This window comes from Siphateles boraxobius, unplaced genomic scaffold (genome assembly GCF_051911475.1).
Source record: "Siphateles boraxobius isolate OS27281-9 unplaced genomic scaffold, OSU_SipBor_1 73, whole genome shotgun sequence".
Lineage (NCBI taxonomy): Eukaryota > Metazoa > Chordata > Actinopteri > Cypriniformes > Leuciscidae > Siphateles > Siphateles boraxobius.
Genome location: NW_027509201.1, coordinates 1217861 through 1244150, shown reverse-complemented (window position 1 = coordinate 1244150; position 26290 = coordinate 1217861). Strand labels below are relative to the sequence as shown.

General features: G+C 35.0%; 1 long non-coding RNA gene across 5 annotated transcripts; it reads right to left on the bottom strand.

The window, feature by feature from the left end:
• Positions 1 to 3959: 3959 nt before the first annotated feature.
• On the bottom strand, positions 3960 to 25823 carry LOC143724406 (uncharacterized). Of its 5 annotated transcripts, XR_013197367.1 has the most exons (5): positions 25769 to 25823; positions 25414 to 25578; positions 10895 to 11051; positions 8823 to 9013; positions 3960 to 6167 (listed from the first exon to the last, which is right to left on the bottom strand). It is a non-coding gene; the product is annotated as an uncharacterized LOC143724406 (long non-coding RNA). The 5 variants fall into 5 exon arrangements; XR_013197365.1 differs by lacking the exon at positions 3960 to 6167 and having other exon boundaries at positions 8581 to 9013; XR_013197366.1 differs by lacking the exons at positions 3960 to 6167; positions 10895 to 11051 and having other exon boundaries at positions 8581 to 9013.
• Between the last annotated feature and the right edge of the window lie 467 nt (positions 25824 to 26290).

Below are 26290 nucleotides of genomic sequence, written 5' to 3'. Positions count from 1 at the left end.
GGTTGTAATATAATAATGAAAATTACATGAAAATAAAAAAGTACAAAAAACAAACAAACGTGCATTTAATAATAAAATAAAATAAAAGTGGTGCCAAAGTTGCAGTGCAAGGTTGCAAGTTTGACCACTTTGAATTTAATTATTAATTAAGAAAATTAAACTCCATAAAATTGACTAGAATTGGCAAATAGGATTCTGTTAAGTTTATAGATGAAAAATATTGTTGCAATGATTAAAAACTACATGAAAATGAAAAAAGTAGAAAAGAAATAGGCTAAATAAAAGAAAAAACACGTTCAATAATTAAGTTAAAAAAAGTGGGGTAAAAAGTGCAGTGCATCTTTTTGACCACTTTGAATTGAATTATTGATGAATATATATGACACAAAATTGCAAAATAGACAAAAATAATTGTTAAGCTGGAAGATAATGGATGAAAAAATGTTTTAATATAGTCACGAAAAACTACATGAAAATTAAATAAATAAATAAATATTAATATTAGTTAATATTTATTTATTTGTTTAATCTAAAATTAGTAAATATTAATTTCTAGTAAATATTGTAGAATTAAAATACTGTAAAATTTTAAAAAAAGTATTTACTTTGATTAAACTGTATGCATATCAGTATTATGTCATTATACTATTGGTCACCCAATTCTGCACCCATTTTAAACACCCAATATCGGCTGTTTAAAAAACGCATCTCGGTCACACCACTACTGTAAAATACCTCATTTCAATGACCTCATTAAGTGATGCAAAGACCTTTTAACATTGTTATTTTGCTCCAACAGTCACAGAATTGACCTCGGTGTAAAACAAAGCTCTCAAAGAGACCCGTTACGTAAAGCAGTGAACAAGCCCGCGCCGAGTGACCCAGTTCCAGCAGATGCATGCTACAATTTCAGTTTTAAACCTGTCCATGATACAATTTCAACCAGCCAATCAAATCTCTGATTTGTGACTGCGAGCAGTGTGTGTGTGTGTGTGTGTGTGTGTGTGTGTGTGTGTTTGCTGTGCTGTGTCTCATGGGGGATTACGTGTCTTATGGCTTTGATGTGCGCGACGCTGCCAGGGATATTTTCTGCTGCACATTAAATGCACCAAAACAGAACATCAATGCACAACGAAGGCACAGATGCAATAGGAACATTTCTTCGTTTTAAAGTGCCCTATTACGCTACTCCGATTGGTTTACATGAAAAAATCAAAAATCACTTCTCATAATAAACATTGCACATCACCTCATTTCTCAAAGGCCGCATGTACATTACATTGTTCAAGTGACCCAATTCCAATTGTTTCCTCCCATGTGGCACAGATCGGATATGACCCAGGAACATGTAAGCAGGAAAAAAGCACATGGATTCTGATATTCCCAAATCGGTTTCTGGCCTCATTCATATGCCGAAATAAATCTGTTCAGTGCATTTGTGTCTGACATGTAACCGGATATGTCTATCAATGCAAGTGTAACGTCATTGAAAAAACGAATAATAGTGGCGAATGACGTCAACTCAGATGGACATCATCCGCGATCACATGACTCTTATCAACAGAAAGCAAAAGCGTGTATCATTTCATCTGCGTCCATTGCAAATCGGTTTAAGGTTATCTGGGTCAGTACGTCTACCTTGGGTGGTTTCACCAAGTGTATAGTGTAAATGCAGATATCAAATTTGGGCCACTTTTAAAAGAAGATGTAAGCTTGTCATCAAAACAAAAAAAATCGGATATGGTCCACAAATCAGAATTGGGCATCAAGACCTGCAGTGTAAATCCGACCAAAGAGTCTGAAAACGGTCGTTCGTTCCATTTCTTGAGCTACTCTGTTCTGATTGGTCAGACTGCCCAGTCTGTTGTGATTGGCCGACCACTTACAGCGCAGTCAGAAACAAAATACCTATTACTATATCTGCATTTCACTTCAGGAGGCTTCCTTAGCACTTTGGCTTTGGTTTTTCCATATCAATTCCAGCGTAAGTCCTCATCCAGAAAACAGCATGTTCTCAACATGAACAACACAACATAAACTCTTCCAGTCTCAGATACAACTACAGTGTTTGAGGGCGGGGCAAAGATGATGTCGTTCACAAGCAGCCAATGACAACCGTAGCCTGGAATTATGCAAATTTGTTACACTGTTACATAGGAATGTAACAGGAAGTGAGACTAGAATTACTGACGACTCGTTTCAGCAGTTCAGAATCGATTCTTTCTTTTAGGAGATAATAACTTTATTTGTCGTGCACTTTGATCTTTAAAACTTTGCAGGCCTTTTCCATTCACAAACGCTCTATTACACACTATGACAGGTAATATTCACTAAAATCATAATAGAGGCATTTTAAATGAGTACATTTATGTGCATGATCTTATACTGATTACACTAAACTCAGCATCCTAAACATGCAAGGCAAAGTCTCTGGTGAAAGTCATTTAGCGGTCTACAATGAAAGTGAAAATACAATATACTGAGCGCTGCATTGATGACGTATTTGTATCTTTGTAGGCCAAACCGGAAGATTGCATCAACAAAAACCTTTGGAATATTGCAGAAGATAAGCACTGTGACCAACACAAGTTTATGATTCTTACACGTTTTGTTCATCATGATAATTGTCACAAATGAGCCTAAATACAATCGACAGAAGTGAAAAGCTAAACTGTTGCACAACTTCAACGTCACCACCATTAAGCTTCAATGACTCTTACTTCATTTATAAACATCACTGAAAGTTTGAGATAAAATAGTTTGTCTGACTATGAACACGAGTAGATGAATGATGTTTAATGTCACTGAAAACATTTAAGACACTTGTTCACCTTATTCAAGAAATGAAACGCTTAAAACAAAAAAATCACAAGTGGGTATTACTGATATATTTATGTCGTAGAATAAAACGTGAAAATATCTTGAGCTTGTGTTGAGACCTTATTTCAGGCATTTGACCCGTTAAAAAATTATCAGGATGATGGAAACGTGTGCTAAACTTTTAGTTTTATTTATTTTAGTGCATCAAGTTAAACTAAATGAAAATGAGAAATGTTGCTGAAATAAAATAAGTTTAAGTTTAAAAAAAAATGTATTTCAAGACAAAAAAATTTATTTTTCTGGTCTTAGTTTTTGTTAACGATAACAATTTTTGATGTCAAGATGTCATTTCAAAATCTCAAGTAAACATCCGTTGAGCAGTTTGTGCACATAAACACACAAATAAAACACAAACCTCATCCAAAACCCTTTCCAGCACAAACGCAGTGAGTTTTCGTTTCTCTCTTTCGGTTGGGAATCAGGCCACACAGCGTTACAGTTACACACTGATAGGAAGTTGCACAAGGTTAATGAAAAAACCACTGCCAAAACCCACAAACTGCTCAGTGCTGATGCAATGAGATGAATGCTTCTGCGTGCGTGTGTGTGTGTGTGTGTGTGTTAGCAGACTCTGGTTAACGGGAGGAGAACGAGCCCTGGAGGAGGACGTTTGTCTGTCTAGTGTCAGATCAGAGAATGACGGACACATGGAGAGCAGATACCAGCAGAAAAACATTGTGACAGTGACTGAAGCAATTATTCATATTAATCACACCAACGTGAAGTCATTTACAGCAGAGCTTCTCAAATGGGTTTGCATCAATTGCTGAAATAAAAATATATTGAAACAAATATAAAAATTATTTTAAATTCACAGTATTACATAAATATTTAGTATACTATTATATAGTAAATAGTTAAATATTTGAAACTATCAGACAGACCATGGTATAACTAAATCTAACACTGAAAATTTTTTTTAAAAAAATGATGCAGATATATAAAACAACAAATGTATTAAAATGTTTTCCAAAAGTAAATGAAAACTAAAAAAAAAAAAAAAATTCAAAATAATAATAAAAACTATAATAGCATCTTAAAATAACACTGATCGAGACCCATCAGTTGAAAAAACACGATTTACACCAAACATTCAAAGTTTTATTGTGGGCTAGAATCATATTCAGAATAATAAACGACATTATTCTCAGTGAATTCCCTCCATGTGCCGCTCGCCGAACCCGAATGCATTATAAATCACTGTGCTGCGAGTCTATTTGTGAGAACCATCAGTCATTCCTGAGCCCCGGAGCTGTAGATTTCTCCTACGTAACCTACTTTCAGATGCTTCTTATTTTCTGACACATAAAAGATGTGCAAAGGGTGTCATCTCTGAAGAGCATCATCAAAAGGATGCTGCTCTGATTCCCCCGGTTGCCATGGAAACAGCTCACTACAGGGAGGTGGGCATGTGTTGCCGTGGAGCTGGTTGTCATGGAGATCGTTACGGCGACTTACATAAGTGGAGCGAGCGGCTCTGAATCCTCATGATAAATTCAGCGCGAGTCGCTCCCGCTCGGATGGAATTAAAACAATGTCAGTGGGAGCAGCGGATGAGGACATTCGTGTGCCGCCCACGTTTCCATCAGCCAAGGTCGGGATAGTTTCCCTGGCAATTAAGCGGTGGCTAACCGTGGTGGAGCAGATGCCCGGCGGTCCCAAGGTGACATTTCAAATAACACACACTTTCTTTCTACCCCTCCCGTTCCTTCCTCCACTGTTGATGATGATGATGATAAACCTCAACTCAACAACACAACCAGTCCTCCAATCAAACTACAGTTCAGCAGCAAATGCACATCTGTTGATGTTGACAAAACACACGACCTGAAGACTCAACCTGTTCAAAACCTTGCTGTCTAGGCAGCAAAGCTAAATGACCCCTAATAAGTGAACAATTTGAGAACATTCGACACTGTAAAAAAATGAAAAATATAAGTTGCTGCCTTCAATTTTTAAGTATAATCAACTTGGATGTTCAACTTGAGTTACATTGAACTGACTTAAAGTTGTTTAATCTTGTATAGCTTATAAAAAAAAGTTTGCTTAACTTATTTTGGTGAGTTAAAGCAATGTAAAAACACATTGTCATAACTTATTGATCATATATTTTTTTTACAGTGTACTTAACTTGCAAAAACACCTGATGATTGATGTTGATTAACACTCGGATTTGCATAAAAATGCCAAAATATTGAGGAAAAAATGTATTACTGTTCAAAAGATTGTCTTAAGGTCCCCCTGTGGTGAAAATCAAGCTTTTAATGTTGTTTATGTCTATGTGGTGTTTTTAATATGCTTTAAGACAAACCATTCTTTTGTTGTTTGATTAGATTTATGACAGACAGCATTTGAGTGCTGTCACTTTAAGGCCGAGTGCACGGATCCAATACACTGATACACATCCGATATTCTGCTTACGATTACTGAAGTTTAGTGGTCGCCTAATTTTCGTCTGTTAAAGAAATTTGTTATGATGAAAATTATTCGTCAACGAAATTAACACGGCTACATAGGCAGCATACTAACTGAAATGACCCTCATGAGTATGAGCATAAAACACACTATATTAGTTCATTCATACTTAGATTTAATATTAGGGGTGTAACAATCCCCTCATGTCACGGTACATATCACGATACTGAACTCACGAGACCATATTATTGCGATACTCCAAGACATATGATAAAAGGTTAACAAAAAGTGAACTGTTGATTAAAATGCTAGATTTTATATTACATTGTGTGTGTAAATGAACAGGCTTAGACTTGGTGCTGGAAACCCAATGCACAGAACAATAGAGACACCAGAATAAACATATTCATATGATTCTGAATCTGAAAATACAGAATTATTTTAGAATATTTTAGTAGTTTAATGTAGTACTGACACTAACATTTTTGGGTGAAATACACAATACAAATTGTCACTATCCACGATACATATTGTTGCCTTTTTGTATCGCGATATATTGTGACAATATATTGTTACACCCCTATTTAATATGCATCGGCATATTACACATCACACTTTAAATTGACATCTATCATGCATTGTCCACTGTCTTTTGTGGTGTCATTGTGCTTCAATGCATCAAGGGCCTTAGAATTTGTGATGACTTAAAACACTGACTCACTAGGATTTGGAACAGAGCCAAAGATTCCTTTGGAGTTAGAAAACACATGCGTACTGTAAAGTGCAAACCAGATTCTGAGGTCTGGATGAGACAGACACCATGTGCTTCTCTCGGTACGGCATGTGTCAGTCTTACTACGACCTCAGGAACTCTAGAAACGGAGAGAAAATAAACAAGTCAGTTAGAAAACCACAGCGTGACAAATGTTCTGCTAACGCTAGAGTCATATGACATGGAGGGAAGTGGTGGTTTGTGTTCAAAGCTGTCAAACCCTTCTGTGTTCAGACTTCCCTTCGTGTGTATCTCTGCGTGTGTGTGTTTCTGCTTTTCGTTTCCGTGCTCGAGTGAGCTATCTGCTAATAGTTAACTTGGTTAAAGGATGCAATGTGTGTATTGTTGCCAATCACTGTACTTGATGATTAAGCGCACAGGAATGCACCGTATAACAGGCGTGACTAAATATACAAGCTTCTAGGAGACAAACACTTCTGAGAACGTGACGTTTGTGTGAATGTACTGACACGCTGGTTCTCATAGCACTCTCCTTTAACCGCCTTTGGTCCTCACACCTTTGTAAACTCTTAGTCAACCAACTGATCTTGGTCATACCAGGAAGTTAACATGACATTGTTTTGTTTCAAACAAAGGGCCGATTGTGAAACCAAACAAACGCTTTGGCAACAAGTCAAAAGTGTGTGGAAACAAGCTTGGTTCCTAGTTATTTTGTCGAGCTTCATGGTGGAAAACCCAAACCTAAACCAGCCTTATGGTTTGTGGGTCTTCAGCAGATAAAAAGTGGCAAAAATCCCTTGAAAACCAGCAAACTGAGACCAGAAAACCTTCTAAGGCTAGTTTAATCTTTCTTTCAGCAGGAAGTGATTTATATTTTTAATTAGTTAATTATAAACTACATAATTTAACTTCATTCCAAAGAAAGGCACATTTGGTAAACCAAACAAACACTTTGGCAACAAGTTAAAACTGAATGTGGAAACCAGGTTATAGAGTCCTTTCATTGGTTTCTACTTATTTTGTTGAGCTTCTTGCAAAAACCTGCAGGAAACGCAAACCTAAACCAGAATAAGATGGTTTATGGGTCTTCATCAAATAAAAAGTGCCGAAAACCATTGAAAACCAGCAAACTGAGACCAGAAAACCAGCTAAGGCTGGTTTAGTCTTTCTTTCAGTAAGATGTGATTTATATTGTTAATGTACATGTTTTAGTTTAATTTCAAAGAAAGGCAAATTTGGGAAACCGAACAAAACACTTTGGTAACCAGTCAAAACTGAATGTTGAAACATTTCATTTTTTTGTTTTTAGGTATTTTGTTGGGTTTCTTGCAAAGACCTGCTGGAAACCCAATTGTAAACTAGCCTAAGATGGTTTTCCAGTCTACAAAGCTGGTCTCCCAGTGTGACTAGCTAGAAAGTGGCCAAAACCCCTTTAAAACCAGCAAACTGAGACCAGAAAACCAGCTAAGGCTGGTTTAATCTTTCTTTCAGAAGGAAGTGATTTATATTTTAATTAGTTAATTATAAACTACATCATTTAGCTTCATTCCAAAGGAAGGCACATTTGGGAAACCAAGTGGCAACAAGTGAAAACTGAATGTGGAAACCAGGTTATAGAGGCCTTTCATTGGTTTCTAGTTATTTTGTTGAGCTTCTTACAAAGACCTGCAGGAAACCCAAACCTAAACCAGAAAAGATGGTTTATGAGTCTTCATCAAATAAATTCAAAGGGCCGATTGTGAAACCAAACAAACGCTTTGGCAACAAGTCAAATTGTGTGGAAACAAGCTTGGTTCTTAGTTATTTTGTTGAGCTTGATGGTGGAAAACCCAAACCTAAACCAGAATAAGATGGTTTATGGGTCTTCATCAAATAAAAAGTGCCAAAAAACCCTTGAAAACCAGCAAACTGAGACCAGCTATGCCTGGTTTAATCTTTCTTTCAGCAGGAAGTGATTTCTATTGTTAATGGGTTAATCATACACTATCTCGTTTAGTTTTATTTCAAACAAAGCGGCGATTTTTAAAGAGGCTTTTCATCTGCGTCTCCTCACTAGTTATTTTGGATAAAAAAAACTCAAAGCTAAACAAGCCTAATCTGGTTTGCTGGTCTTTAGCTTGTTCATATTACACTGTAAAAAGGGGTAACCAGCAATTGACAACTCAACGAGATATTTCTACCTGATTTAACCCATAAGGCTTGAATAAACCAGTTCATTTAGATGCAAACATTTTCAAGTCTCCAAAACTCTCAAATTAAGTTAGTTGAAAGTTTGTTTTGATTGATTCACTTCCGTCTAAATGATCATTTGTTATTAAATTAGGGGCCGCTAAGACGACACCGTTCTCTCTAAACAGACTTTAAACGTGAACCTGTGATAGACGCTGATGGCGTTCACATGCGCATTAAGAATTGATTCTATAGTTATGTGCGTTTGAATATATGTGCGCAGGTTTGTAATTAGCTCATAGCATTTTTTTGCTTCAAAAGAGAGTGCTAAATGTTCAAATACAAACCATTTAATTTAGTTTCACTTTAAACAAAGGCACGGTTATGTAACCAAACTGCATTGGCAAAAATCCAAACAAGGTTAAAGTAACTTTCTGCCAGTCAATGATTCTCACAATTAATTTGTGGATGTCACAGTAGAAACGAAGTGATATTAGTAATCTGTCAAAGGGTTAACAGTGAGTTGCTTCACATTCTTTGACCTGTGGTGACGTTCACTGTCTTCGCTTTGAGTTGCAGAGTTACACAACAGCCAACATGACTTCAACTGAATGGTATTTCTTACATGAATGTCAGAGGTGTTTGTGTTTGGCCCCCGGTGTCCTGAAGGGAAGATACAGAGAGAGTTCAGATGCCAATCTCTGATAATCCGTGAGCCGAGGACGTGGCCTGCGAGTGCTGGCAAGAGAAGCGTTGTGTCAACAAATGCGGACGGACTTGTTTAACAGTTTGGCACTTATTCAGCAAGGCACTTATCTGAAAAACAAAGGTTAGGTGTTAAGCAATAACACAACTCAGGCCAGAAACATGCACACGTACACAAACACAGTTCTTCCGCTACTAGGGCAAAAACTGGAGCACTTCATCAGGATTTTTGTCTTGTTTGCCAGTACAAATATCTAGTCATTCCTAAATCAGGATACAGTTACTGGAGACGCAACATGACATAAGATTAGAAGTCTTGTTTTATCAATATTGAGCGAATTTATGCCAAAAATGAGGAAGAATAAAATTGTTGTTGTTTTTTACCCAATTGGCAGATATTTTCTGTTTCTTTTTTTTTGTAAGCATAAAAGTACTTAATTTTCATACATTAATCAGAAGGAATTTTTTAATGTGTATCGTGAACAGCACTACTGGGGGTAATTTTGCTTTTTAAATAAATGTGTCTTGATTTAAAAATGTTTCGATATTTGTACTGGAAAACAAGACAAAAATCATTTATTTCAGTGTTTCTTACTTCAATAGTTCATGTTTAATACAATGTTTTGCCATTTCTTTGTAATTCTTTGTGAAATTTAGCAGTTTCTAAATGAAAATTCTCGTCTCATGCTATTGTTGATCTGAAGTGATGCTGAGAATGTGTTTACATTTCAAAACATTTTCAAAAATTGACCTTGCGTAGAATCATATGTGTTAAAGTGCATGTGAAATATGTTTTGGGCCTTAAAAAACTTCTGTATGAAACAGATTTGCTTTGCATTGCTTTGTAAATGCACGTACTGTATGTAGTTTAAGATAACATATTTGTCCCAATCATATGATCAAATTAAATGTTAATGCGGCCCTGTACCGAGGAATTGTTTAGTATAACAAATATAAATGGTGAGATCAACTTCTTTGACAGCATACACACTACAGAGCCATTATTTGTCTAATGGGAGCCTCCATCTAGAGTACATCATTAATCCACATGTTGACTTCTGTTGGGCATGAAAACCAAACGAACTGAAACCGGCTTCTCTGATGAATATGTAATTCGCTCTGCTTTCAGCAGAATCAGTCACTTGTGAACCTTGAGTTTGAAAATTACTTTGCCCCTGAGACACATCAAATGCTCAAAGTTGGAATAAATTTAAAATCTCCCTGTAGTCAATAATTTTATCCCTTAAAACGCATCTTTGATCACCAAAATGACATATTTAAATGTTTTTTCCTTGAAAATGTTTTCTTCATGCCTTAAAATATCTTGAATGTAACTCGACACCCTTGCCTCATTTAGTATATATGAATATGCAAATGAGCCCCGCCTCCACTCACTCAGAGATCCACTCGTTGACGGTCACACGTTGATCTGATTGGTTACAAGGTAGTTTGTGACGTCAGAAACACCAGCGATTTCAAACCGTGTTTTTGAGACTGTCTTTGGTTCACTGCAGTTTTAAGGACAAAATACTCAGCAATGGTGTCGACTTATGAATTTACACATGGTTTGTCTTAAAGCGTATTAAAAACACCACATAGACATATAAACAACATTAAAAGATTGATTTTCACCACAGGGGGAACAATTTAAAATTCTACATTGCCATGTAATGTGTTAGGAAGCTAATCCAAACCTAAACACAAAGCCTGCATAAATTTAAAGCTATAGGCTATGTAAGAATTTTCATGTATTAATCGCTTTTTTTGTATTGCCAATGTGGGAACAGGTTGTAATGAAACCTAAAAAACGAGACGTTCCCCGACTTGATTGTATATCTCATTCCATTGTATATTTTTAAATCAGAAAATGCAAAGTCATTTCAAACGTTAAATGTGGCTGAAACAAGTCTGAAGTGCCAACTGTTATTACATTGACATGTTTATTCACGTCATATTTTTCTCAATGTAAATGTTATGGCCTACAGTGTATACCGTTGGGGCGAGTTGACACAAAACAGATGAATGTCCCACGTTGCATTGTGCAACGCTTAACCCCAGGTTTCCCACGCTGCTTTGCTTCTGTAATGTGAGTTTGTGCTCAGCGGGACTCCAGCCATATCTCACTCTCCATTACAGATAAGCATCCCCGCTGGAAAAGAAAACAGATCTGTGGAAACCATTTCATCATATCACTGCGTGTCCCATTGAGAGCAACTCTTACAGGCTTTCGAACAGACTTCGGCAGCGTTTTTGCACACATTTTTATGTAAAAAGTAAAGCTGTAAAACTTACTAAGTGCAGAGTTAAAAACATCCACACTGCATCCGTCTGTTTACAGAGTTAGTTTGTTTACAGTAGGGTTAGTATTGATAACTAAAGCTAAAACAAACATTTTGTGACTAAAAATAAAATAAACGGTAATTGAAATAAAATTATTTTTGTTTAAACTTAAAATAATTTAAAACTAAAAACTTATTTTAATTCAGTTAGATACATTTGAAAGTTTCTTTAATTTTTAGACGTACTAAAATCTAAAACAAAATTAAAGACTGTACTTAAATGTACAGAAAAAGGAAAAACTAAAATGGAATCAAAATAATAAAAACTATAATATAAACTAATAATAAATAAAAATTCTAAAACCAAAAATATTTTTTTATTTTAAAATTAAAATGAAAGCAGAAAATCTCTATTTTTAAAAAAAATTATATAAATATTTCAAAAAAATATAATAGCACATTAATGATACTAAAATAAGATTTGTTTATTGGAGTGAAAGCCATTTTATTATATATAAAATATTATTTTATATACACAATTTTATTATATTATTATATATAATTTATAATTAAATCAAATGTGTTTATATATATATTGGCCTATTAGTTGTTAATTTATTTATATAAACTTTTATGTTAGATGCGATTAATGGTGATTAATATTTTTTAATATAGAGCTAAATTCAGTATGTCCACATGCTATAGTGACAGTTTGACATAATGGTGTCACGCAAAAATAACCTGAATATCCACTGCGTGTCCATCGCTTCTTTAATTAAATTCCCAAGACTGAGGACAGAGGACAGAGGACTTCAATGCATGGAACCAAAAAAAACTCAAGATGAAAAAAGTGGAGCTCACTGTGTTTTTGTAGTCAGTTGCATTGTGGGAAGCCTGTTTTTTGTCTCATGGGGGTGTGGGGTTTAAGATGCAAGAGTAACACTAGACTTAAAAATGAAAACAGAAGGGAAGAAGGCCAAGAAGCATTGCATTAGTTTGTAAAGGAAGCTGAGAAGTTGAAGAAAACATATGGCAGGATAATAATCTGGGGTAATAATATATAATAATATTACAGGCCGTTTTATGTTTTTTCTTCATGGTACATTATTCAAAAGTGAGGGTTCGGCCAAGAAACTTCGAAAGTAAAAGTTGTATTGCTAAACTCAATGACACACGCGTTTAAAGGCATTGATCTGGTCAAAGTCCAGATTGTGTTCAACAGAAGGAGACTATACGTTCCTGATAAGACACACACACACACACACACACACACACACACACTACCAGGATGCGGAGATAAACAAGCTCTCGGTAATGGCTCGCTCCTGTAATCTCTCTCTCTCTCTCTCTTTTATCTCCCTGTTCTGTTTTTAGAGGGAGGAGAGTCAATAGGATTTGATTTCGGGAACGACTTCTGGCTCAAAGTCTCCCGTGTTCAATCGTTTTGATCCTTTGCAGGAACAAATGCCGGTTTACTGTCCTCTTATCTCAATGAGGTTCAGCAATCAGCGCAGAAAAGAAAAGAACATTCCGTCAAAATAACGAGATTTAGCATGAGCTTTGACGTAAGCCGTCAGCGGAAATCAATCGTACACGCTCGCTCCCGAGAACAGTTACCTCACGCGAGCTGTGACCCGGATGTTACACGCGCGCGAGTGTGAATCTGAAGTGAATCGGCCAAACCGAATTTGAATTTGAATGAGAGGAAGAGTAATTTACTGAATTACAAGACAAGGAAATTCAACACAGTCACACAAGAGGAGTTTAATTCTTCAAACACAAGCAAAAATTCAATTCAACCATTAATCATGCTTAATTATACAAAGTTACCCAATCAAAACCTTTACATTTTGACAAACAGCACCAACATGTTTTTAGAATGTATATATCAACAATAATAATAATGATATGAATCTGTTGATGATGTAATATAATGACATAACCACGCATGTTTATTAGCCTAATAATAAAATATGTGTCGCTGCCACATTCCATAAAACAATTAGTTTTAATTGTTTTAACAATTGGTTAATTTAGGGATTATTATGAAATACTTTGTTACTCTATATATTATTTGATAATTTAAACACAAATGTGTATTGGAGCATTTCAATTATTGTTGTTGTTATTTTTTAATCAACAATAACATATAATTAATTATATTAATAATAATTACAATTATTATTATTACACATTATTACACAAAAATATTAAGAACTTATAATTTTTATATTACATTTAATTAAATATTATTCTAATTATTTAAATAAATAAAATACAATAGTAGCCTATATTTAAAATACATTTGTATATTTAACTTAATTTTTAAATTAGATTCAATATTATTATTCTAATTATTTAAATAAATAAATACAATTGTATATTTAGAAATAAATACATTTATATATTTAACTTAATTTTCAACAAAAAAAAAATCAGAAATAATTAAATTAAATATTATAATAAACAAACTAACTAACTAACCAACAAATTAATTTGTGCATTTAATTTAATTGACTATTCTGGAAATCCTTGATTTGTTGTGTTTGACAACATGTTCCCAGTTTTCTTGATTTCAAAAGACAATTCAGAATCCTGCAACTTCATGAACTGAATCAGAATTTAAAACGCAGACACACACACACACACACACACACACACACACACACACACACACACACACACACACACACACACACACACACACACACACACACACACACACACACACACACACACACACACAGATTAAAGTGCTAGTATAGCTGGTGGGTGTGTCACAGTTTGTCAACTGCAGTTATTTCAGGCGCTGTCCGGGTCCGATCACGGCTTATCCGGCTCCAGATCAGCAGATTAGCGAGCGTCTGATGGGTCGAGTAAAGCTGAGAAAGCGGATGCATGTAAACGGAGAGAAGAGGAGGGATGACCTTTGACATCAGCCGACCGACGGCCTCTTAGAGCCGGATTAAAAACAGAGAAATCGCCTACAAACATCAACATAACCGACTCTATTTAACTTCTTAATACATGCTTCTGATCTGAGTGTGAATGGCCCACCATGCAGTGCATATTATTCCAAAGAAAAAAATAGCTTTTTTTTTTTTTTGGTGGTACAATAAGGTTAATTTATTAGACATTAGTTAATGTATTAACTCACACAAACTAACCATGAGCAATACATTTGTTACTGTTTTTGTTAATCTTTGTTAAAAGTACAGCTGTTCATTGTTTGTTCATGTTAATTCAGTGCATTAACTAATGTTAACATATGCTGTGTAAGTGCAGTTCATTATTAGATCATGTTAACAAATGTAGTTAACTAATGTTAACCATGAACCTGAAAGTGTTACTATTTTTTTTTAGTCATCTGAAACCTAAAATGGGTTGCAAACCATTTCATGTTGAGTTTTTCAAAAATGCAAAGAGGGAGATTTTGGGACACTTCATACTCACATGCTTGTTTACGCGTGTGTGTGTGTGTGTGTGTGTGTGTGTGTGTGTGTGTGTGTGTGTGTTTGTGTGTGTGTGTGTCCCTGAAGAGGTTTGCTGTTTAAAGGAGCTGTCTGTATGCTTCAAGCGTTAAATGACTGCTCAGTCTATCAGGTGTGTGTGACTCTGAGGACGGGCTGGAAGAGTTCAGAGAAATCTGATGAATAACACACACACACACACACACACACACACACACACACACACACACACACACACACACACACACACACACACACACACACACACACACACACACACACACACACACACACACACACACACACTGTTGAGTAAGTGAGTTCAGCGCCACCACATGAAACAGCATTCAGAACGACTCTTTGGCTCCTGCTTCTGCTTTAAAGTGAGACTTTATCTCTCGATAAATGATATCGCGACTGTGTCATGTCCTTATTTTAGGTCAAGATGAATCTCTTCCCCTCCACACTGACAGTCTCTCCACATGCAATCTTCCAGAATAATACTGTCATATTTACTCATATATTTGAAGAAACCAGAAGATGTTGCAATGCATTTTTGCTCAAGAAGTGTCTGAAATAACTGCCTGATGTCATCAGCACAAGGGTTATTATTGAAGAATATATCTAAAACATGCTATTTGGAATAAATAAATGAATGCAAAATAAACAAGAAATTAAGTGATTGAAGACATCAAATTAAATATATTGTAAGAGTACTAAACATTCCCACCAGACAAGCCAAGAAAGACGCCCAAACATCATCTGAGGTTTTGTGAGATTATTAATAACTGAAAAATTGTTGACAAAATGAAAAGAAAAACTATGATGCTAGGTGTCATCAGTACAAGGGTTATTATTGTACAATAAATCTTTAAATAAAAAAACAGAAGAAGATAGCTGGCATAAATAAATTAATGCAAAATAAACAAAATTAATAAATAAATAGTTTAACATTTACCTGAACTATAACAAATCATTTGGTAAAAGTAAGTGTTATTGTAAAATATTAATAAATCTAAAATCAATTAAAAGAAAAGCTAGCTTGCATAAATAAATGAATGAAAAATTTAAAAATAAATAAAGAGTGGCTAAATAAATAAATAAATAAATAGTTTACGAAACTAGTATCAATTCCTTTGGTAAATGTAAATATTATTGTTAAATAAACTTAAAAATGCTAGCTGGCATGAATAAATGAATGCAAAACAAACAAAAAACTAAGAGTGGCTAAATAAATAAATAGTTTATAATTTAGCTAAACTATAAGTATCGAATCCTTTGTTAAAAGTAAATATTATTGTATAATAAACCTAAAAATGCTAAAAGGGATGAATACGTTAATGCAAAACATGATTGTAGTAATCACGCAACGCAGGAGAGTATCAAACAAACAAACAGCCTTTAATAAATCCAATGTATTGACGAGAGTGAACCAAGACCTGTGAGAACTGAAGGCTTAAACACACAACAGAAACAGAAACAGGTGCGCAACATAATCAGTAACCAAGGAAACTGACAAGATACTTTTATCCAAAGTGAGTTGCACTGCATTGAAGGAATTTGTGTTCATGCATTCCCTGGGAAATGATGCGATCCATGACTTTGCTGTGATTTTTGATGCCTACGTTACGTACATTGCATACATTTTTTGTTTTCCAATGCATGCGTTGCCTGGGAATCAAACCCATGACCTTTGCAAATTAAAAGTAGCTACGTTTGAAAATTGCATTAAGCTGAAGATGCATAACCATAATAACCTTGATCAGAAAGCAGAAATCTCTCCGAGCACGAGCTGCAACACTTCCCAGACCAACACAATCCTCCTCGACCTTCTTTCCTGACTTATACTACTGAAATCTCACAGTCACACAGTAAACTTGATGAATAATTAGAAAGAAAACAGCCCCGGTTTAACAGTTCTTCAATGTCTCTCTCATCAGTTTCAGTGTGTCCGCTTGGTTTTTTATCTTCTTTCTCTGTCAGACATTTTAAAAACAATTTCTTTAGTGAAGTAATACTGATCTTTTTACAGAAGGATTGTGAAGCCACACAGACGCTTAATACTGATGTCATGAGGTCAACCAATCAGAATCTAATACTAAACTATATGTTTAATGCATTAATTATGCCTTGTAAAGCACCTTATGTGTAATGCATTGTATGGTCTCATGAGTAATTGCAACCACACATTCATTCATAACTTTGATTACAACTATTTGTTAGAATGATATCATTTGAAATTATATAATGCATTATAACGTACATCACGAATACCTTTATAATGCATTATACATTAAGGCTTTAAGTAAATTATTATATTATACACTCAAAAAATCTTTCTTTTACAACTTCGAAGAGTCATGCATCTGATAGCAAATGGTCTGCAGATACGCTGCAAAAGCTCTCAGATCAGACGGAAATGATCACGAGTCTCTGTCATCTTAAAAGATGAAGAAAATATGATTCCTCATAACATGAGAACATCGGAAAGCGATTCATTGGATCGGTGATATGACACAACTGTGATTTAATTTGACAAAGATGGCAGCTGTCACACTGTACATGCACTCACGTCTGGTTACAGTATCTGGCTTCACTCATATGAATCTGATTTAGCTGGTTCTCATGTGGCTTATTAACTTCAGGGACTGTGACATAAAGGCCTGGTGTGAGTGTTTACGTGGCGTAGTTGTATCTCAAACAGCGAGACACGAGAGAATAAAGGTCTCTGAGCAACCAGCGCATTACAAACAACAAAACAAGGTTGCTAAAACACACGGAGCTGGTCTGACACACAGCGAGGTTGCTAAAACACACTGAAGTGGAGATCTGCGCTATTTCTGGTAGACGACACCTCCGTTTCAAAGCAACCTGGCGTTTGTTGTTTCCTTTGAAGCTTTTGTCAGCAATAAATCATATCCCACATAGCAAAGAGCTCTGAAAGCCTGTGAGTGAGATAAACACCAGAGGAGACGGACTTACACCTGATTCTGGCCAGTAACACACTTAATATACACGTATATAACACGTTTTACGTTGCAAAAATGATTTTCCTCTGTATTTTTCATCTAATTTTACAGTAAACCTTCTTAAATCAAGATATATTTGCATTAGAATCAAAATATAGATAGCAAGTGTTGTTTTCTGTAAAACTAGCCAAATATAGCAAATATATCTGATCAAACTGGCAGATATATTTTCTCATTTTAAGCATAAACTCACTTAATTTTGATCAGTTTATCAGAAAACAAGACTCAATGTATTGTGCTTCTCAAGTAAATGCATCTCGATTTAAGAATGTTTAGATATTTCTACAGGAAAACTAAAACATGGAGGAGGAACACTTTTTGCCGTGTAGAATACATGCAATGCTTTCAGGAAATCCACAAGCTCTAGTGTCTGTATCTGCCACTCACTGTGGTGTATTCTGGGTAATGTTCTGACAGTGTCACACCTCCACAATCTCCTCCTGACACACTGCTGCCCACACCAACGACCCCAACCAGACCTGCAGCATTTTGAGCATCTATTTGTGTAATTCTGGAGGTGGTTTTGGTGCTCAGACTCGGTTTCAATATTAAATCCAACAAAACTGGCATTGAGATAAATTGGTGACGTCAGATAAAAGGAAAGATGTTATGAGTCATAGCACGTTATTTGACTGTGTCGATCAATGATTGTGCCAAAATAAAAAAATCGAAACACTGCCGATTACATGCGGCTTTAAACAAAAATATAGATCTAGTAGAAAAATATGGAAAAGCATATACATATCAGGGTCGAAATGACATTCAAAATTAAATTGCGAATGCCTGTTGCAAACTTAGAAAGAAAGTACAATTAAAAGTTTTAAAGTTTTGAAAAAATTTAAAAAGTGAACTTTAAATTGGATGGATGGATGGAATGACAGACATATAAACATAGAAAAATAGATAGAACGATGGATAGATAGATAGATAGATAGATAGATAGATAGATGGAGTGCGTGTGTATTACACACAATAAACTGCATATAATATACACACGTAAACTGCATATGCACGTAAAAACCATTTTCGCGTATAAATTGCAACTGAGAACCTCGTTCTGTTGATTCGGCCTTCAAGCCTTCAATGAGACTGACACACGCTCAGACCAACAACAGCATGCACGATCCTACTAATACTACACTATTCTAGACCTTTACGATTAGACCGATGATACCAAAAACATGGTCACACATGCTGACATCACCATGAGGAGTTTCAGAATAACAGCGTTCTGTCCCGCCCCGAACAAAGGGGTTTGTTTCTGTGTGTGTGTTTGTGCTCTTTGTTTCGGAGTAAACAACCCATCTCTGTTTAGTTATGAGGGGGGGAAATGCTACATTTGACCTAACCGATATCTAATTGCATAGCATGCATAAAATAACAAAAGCATATAGTTGCATCACCTTCTTCTGCCACACACACCATTGCTTTTAATTAAATCTGGTTGATTGCATTTGCATTTATTACACAATGTCAAGCACTCCAGGGTTTTGGGTGTTAACTAAATCAATGACAGCACTTTACTGAACTCAAGACTCACCGATTTTAGTAATGAACAAAGTTGTCTGAACACCTCTAGAGAATGATGTGACAACAAGGCTGAACATGTCATCTCTAGCCAGCTTTCCCAGGCTTCAGGGTTGATTACTTGTAATTGAGAAGCTTATAAGACAAAAATCATTGTTATTCAGACCATGAATAACAAAGCGCAGGCAAATCATTAACGGTGGAACTCAAAGTAATTTTTATTAATTAATTTAACGTCACGCCCTGCTCACATAAGAATCCAGGTGAGATCATTTCTCAGATGACAAATTAATGGATGATGACGAGTTTCTGCTACCAACAATGAGAGATTTCAGTCATATGCATATAAAAAGTTTGTTTCTGTCACTATATAATGCTGTGATTATGCACAGATGTGATTATACAGTAAATATACTGTAAAATGTAGTCAAGAAACCCACAATTGCATCATTATTAAAATATCCTACATTTCAGAATTACTCAACTTAGATAGATAGATAGACTATAGATAGATAGACTATAGATGGATAGATAGATAGATAGATAGACTATAGATGGATAGACTATAGATAGATAGACTATAGATGGATAGACTATAGATGGATAGACTATAGATGGATATATAGATAGATAGACTATAGATGGATAGACTATAGATGGATAGACTATAGATAGATAGACTATAGATGGATAGACTATAGATGGATAGACTATAGATGGATATATAGATAGATAGACTATAGATAGATAGACTATAGATGGATAGATAGATAGACTATAGATAGATAGACTATAGATGGATATATAGATGGATAGACTATAGATAGATAGACTATAGATGGATAGACGATAGATGGATAGACTATAGATGGATAGACTATAGATGGATAGATAGATGGATAGACTATAGATAGATAGATAGATAGATAGATAGATAGATAGATAGATAGATAGATAGATAGATATATAGACTATAGATGGATAGATAGACTATAGATGGATAGATAGACTATAGATAGATAGATAGAGACTATAGATAGATAGATAGATAGACTAGATAGATAGATAGAGACTATAGATAGATAGATAGACTATAGATAGATAGATAGACTATAGATAGATAGATAGATAGACTATAGATGGATAGATAGACTATATATAGATAGATAGACTATAGATAGATAGAGACTATAGATAGATAGATAGACTATAGATAGATAGATAGATGACTATAGATAGATAGACATAGATAGATAGAGAGATAGATAGATAGATAGATAGACTATAGCTAGATAGATAGATAGGCTATAGATAGATAGATAGACTATAGATAGAATGATAGATAGATAGACTATAGATAGATAGATAGATAGAAAGATAGAGACTATAGATAGATAGACTATAGATAGATAGATAGATAGATAGATAGATAGATATGCTAGTATTCAGTAAATCCCACTTCCTTTCATTTTGATTCAAACTCCAATTCAACTTCCTGTGGGTTGTGACCAATTCCATTCAAACTCATTCTGATGAACTGAAAAGGAGCCAATTCTCCAAATCTGAGTTTTGCACAACCCTTCTACTAAACACTGTGACATTTCTAAAATTCAACTTGAGTATTTCTTGGCATCAATGACCCAGCGCTGATCTCTTTCCCTGCCGCGGTGTCATTTTCCAGCATGCCGATCCATCCCACAGACTGACATGGAAAGTATTCCCACCGCTCCGAGAATGCCAAGAGGAATTCAGACAGAGACACACAGATCTGGTAATCCAGGAGTAAAGAGCATCTCAGGGCCAATCTTGTGTTCACGCTCCTCACGAGGCTTTCAGAGATCAGGCCGCATCAGCGGTTTATAGTCTGAGACATCACAGCTGTTGCTTTACTCAGCCTGGAAAATACCACAGTTACCGCGGTAAAGAAGATCTCTCCCTCAGATGAACCTGGATGTGACCTCATAAACTTTAATCATGTAGGACGTAACTGTTGGAATATTACAGAGCCCTTAAAAGGGACATGATGATGGAAAAAGTATGAGATGGGAGGAATATGTTTCAGTGCTTTTGTGTTTGAGTTCCTACAAAGGTTTTGCAAGTGAACGCAAAGTTTCTTGGGGGAAACATATAATATTTCCTCATAATTTATATATTTTTCTTTAGCATGTGCTTTTATAGGCTTCATCGTATCTTTAAAAAATCAATTAATTCCAGTGCAATTATTAAATTGGACAAGCAGAATAATCAGCATCTTTATTTTGTTTTACAGTAAAAAAATATTGTTCAAATAACATGCATTTACTTGAGAAGCAAATTATGTAAGAAAAGACGATTTTTTTAAGAGAATATAATAAACTATAAAATAAAGTTGTTTAAAACATGAAAAAATCCACTCCCAAATTCACATTTGAATGTGAATATCACTACAAAATATAATTTTATAACAGATAAATGTACTAGTTTGTCAGTGGTTAAAGTGCATTATTAAGCTAGAAAAAATGTCCAAGTTGCATGTCTATAAATAAATAAAATCGCTGTAAACGTGGTCACCTGGATCCCCAAACATCTGACTTAAATAACAGCTCAGGGAGACATCGATCTGTTAAAAATGGCTCAGAGTATTTTTACAAATCCAATAAATGGCGAGGAGAAATGCACGCAGCGTGCCAAACGACTGCATGTGTCAGAAAAGCTATGAATAACCTTCATCAGAGACAATCTCATGAAACCCGCTGACATTAGTCAGTTAACATGAACTAATAATGAACTGCACGTATACAGCATTTATTAATCTTAGTTATTTATTAATCTCACTCGAGAGCGTGTAAATCTAGCGTCTGATAGAGTGATGTCGGCACACACACACACACAGACCCGGGTGATGACAGGCTTTTGTAATGTGTGTCATGCACACTGGGACAGGGAGCAGAGTTTTCCATGAAAGCAGCTGCACACTGGGATTCTCTCACTCCTCGTCTCATCTTCCACTGCATTGCTGGCATTGAGCCGAGGCTTACTAGAGCAAAACTCGTCCAGACCCGATGACACCAGCCATCTCTCAACACACACCCTCATCTGACCCAACACGCCTGATCCCTGAGCGCTCGGCCTAGATCATGTTACTCAGAGAGAGAATTCCATCACATTCTACTCATCATTCCAAACCTGTGTGCAGTTGTTCTGTCCAACACCAAAATTCTAATTTCAAAATTCAAAATTCTAAATTCAAACTCAAAAATTTGGAGTTTAAAAGACACTTAAAAAGGACCTATTATGCTTTTTTTCAATGTTCATCTTTCTTTAGGGGCTGTTTGCACGACACCGTTTTCAACTAAAAACGTAAAACTTTTCATGCGTTTAGGCCGTTCGTTTACACGACAACGGCGTTTTGAAAACGGGTTTTCAAAGTGCAATTTTTGAAAACAGTCTCTGTGTGTGAATAACAAAAACGTGAATCTCTGAAAACGATGAAGTCATGCACAAACGTATTACGTGTTCAGTCTATAGTGTTTATCGCCATGTACTGGCCTGCCAGAAGAGTACAGCGTTTTTACAGTTCTTGCAGTTCTTGTTTTTGCAGATCCGTGTGAATGGGGATCGTTTTGACAATGGTGTCGTCTGTTCGTGGAAAACTCAAAGGCAAAACTTCTCCGTTTTAAGCGTATCGTTGTGTACCCTTAGTGTGTAATGTTGCTGTTTGAGCATGAAAAAGGTTTCCTCCAGCAGTTCTTCTCTATATCAGTGTCACTGTTCCTAAAGTCCCTGAAACACCTCCATTGTAGTCTTGAGTTTTCATTTAAATAATTAATACGCAGAATAAAGGGGTGGGGTCTGGTTGAGTTAGTTAGTAGTTTGTTGAAACCTTAGACTGTAAAACAATGTGGACGTAGGGTTCGTGGCGTCACTCCTAGATTTCTGAAGTGCCTTTTTGAAGCTCAAAGTGGGCGGAGCCGGCCGTCGCCATCTTGACCGCGCGTCACTCCCGGATAAAAGAAAACGGGCAGCGAGCTATTAGTGACATCAGCGGAAATCCACCTGTCACTCAAGTGGCCACGCCCTTAATTATGCAGAACTTTAAGGATTAATATAATTTAAACGGATGAGTTATAAAAAAATTCACCCCCCTCACAGTTGTCATGAAGGGCAAAATTAGCTATATAGACCAAAACCACTTTTTGCACCAGGCTGTAAACATATTTTATTCTGCTGTAAAGTTGGACATTTTAACATGGGAGTTTATGGGATTGACTCTCTTTTGCAGCCGGTCTCTAGTGGCCAGTCGATGAATTACAGTTTAAGTCACTTTTGTGTTGAATTCACGAGAGAGATCGGAAGATTGTTGCTCGGTTGAAACTGGTGGTTATGGTAATGGGCGGGACATTTCCCAAACACACTCTAAGCGCTTGACCAATCACAACACACTTTTCCAGCCGACCAATCAGAGCACAGTGTGCTTTCAGAAGGAGGGGCTTCATAGATACAGGAAGTAAACGGAGCGTTACTGACAGACTGGGAAGAGAGGAGCCGCAATAATGGAGAATATGAGGAAAATAATCAATATTAAAGCATGAAAACCTGTTCTAGTAGTGTTCATTAATATTTCGATTTGATTACACTGACTAATGGATGCAAACCCAAATTTAACTGAATTGAGCTGAATGGTGACTGCTTTGCAGCTGAATTAATTTGTTTCATAATTGATGAATTTTGACTGTTATTAAACTGAACTGAATCAACAATGAACTAACTTGAGCTGGATAATAACAAGTCTCATATTCGATTATGTTATTTTCCGGTTTATTATTGTAAAGCTTCTTTGAAACGATCTATGAATTTTGGGTTAAACATTCCTTTAATATAGCTTCTCACTGATTGTTCTAGGTTTTCTTATTTCAAAGTTACGAAACTCTGAAGAAGTGACTCAACCAATTATGCACTTTTGTCCCAGTGAAATCACTGACGAGTTGCATTTCTGGTCTCTGAACCTGTAACACCTGCGAGGCTAAAGCTATTTTGGGTTCTCCTCACGCCTCGTGGTTGTGTAATGCTCTTGAGTCTTCTTTTGAGAGCACACCTGTTAGTGGCATGTGATGACAGAGCTCGACGAGGGCCTATTTCTGCTCTGAAAACTGAGCCGGGTTCAACAAAGAGAGGGAGGGGAAACATACAGCCGAACCCCGGAGACCCTGAAGGGAGGAACAGCAGATGTAACGTCTTTGATATCTTACTCAGTTGATCCTACTGGGTTACATAATACAATCCTGGCAAGAAGAGTCTTTTTTGTTCTATATTTCATTCTTTTTTTTTGCCCTTTGATCCTTTTTTAAAGCATAACTGCAACTGATTTGTGTGATTTGAGCAACATACTTGTTAAGGAGAGTTGTGCTGTTATAAAAAATAAATCTATTAAAAAGATTTATGCCATATGGATATATTTAATTTTAATAAAATAAAGAATGTGAAAAGAATGTGCAGACTTGATATTTTTAAATGTATTTATTTTTATTGGATTTATTTATTGGATATATATATATATATATATATATATATATATATATACACACACACACACACACGCACACACACACACATATATATATATATATATATATATATATACATACATATATATTTATTGGATATATATATTTATTTATTTATTTATTGGAGATATATATATATATATACATACACACACACACACACATATACATACATATATATATATATATATATATACATATATATATATATATATATATAATAAATCCAATAAAAATAAATACATTTAAAAATATCGAGTCTGCACATTCTTTTCCAAAATGGTTAAATAAAAATACAAGAAAAGAAAAAATTGTAAAATTAAAATTATTTAAACTATTTATATATATATATAATATTTTATTTGTATAAAAAAAAAAATATATATATATATATATTATTTTATACATTTACTCAGTTGATCCTAGTGTGTTATATAATACAACTCTGGTAAGAAGAGTCTTTTTTGTTCTACATTTCATTCTGTTTTTGTCTTTTGATTCTTTTTTAAAGCATAACTAACATAATTTGAACAACACACACTTGATAAAGAGAGTTGTGCTGTTTTTAAGCATTTTAACTGACACTGTGTGTCAGAATGAAAGATATTTGGTTGGAGGGTTGAATGTTATATATATGATATAATCTCTCCTGTATATTCTTACCTTCTCTTCGGTTGCAGTGTGTCCCGGAGCTGATGGACAGGAATAGCTCGTCTCAAATCCCAGGCTCCTTCACTGCAGTGTTATCTGACATCAACAACCGCTCGACTGCAAATGTCCCTCGGATATTTTAAGCCACATTCTCAGTGTTATCTTGTCAAATCTGTCCTAAATTGTGAAGACAGAATTTGTGACATTAATCTTCTGATATCACTTTTGGTCTAAGAGAAGAACGAGTGTGTGATACCAGTCAGATTTCAAGCACTAATAATCAGAATTAAACCGGCTATTTGCATTATCAGATGTTTTCATTTCTGTTTTTCACTGACAGAAACAGTATAAATCAAAACATACTCACATTCCCAAGATCTGCACTCACATGTTCCAGGAAATCATGTTCAGTCTATAAAAAAATAAAATAGGCTAAAGACATAAATAAATAATAAAAATGTTTTTAAAATCTAAAGTCTGTGCATTCCTTTCCATAAATGTTAAAGTAAAATAGGCTAAAATGTAAAAAAATAAATTAAAAAAACAGTAAAATTTAACCTAGCCTATTAAAATATTTTTTTATAAAAACAAAACAATTAAACAATTATATATATATATATATATATATATATATATATATATATATATATATATATATATATATATAAAATGAAAATATAAATATTTAAATATTCATATATAAACATTAATAAATAAAACTCATATTTAAAATAATAATATTGTAAATGCATTTACTTTCTACATTATACTTTTTATATTCTTAATTTGTAACATAATATATATATACACACACACACTTAGTATAAACAGATTATACATACACACACATATATATATATATAAATGCAAATATATATATTTATATCTT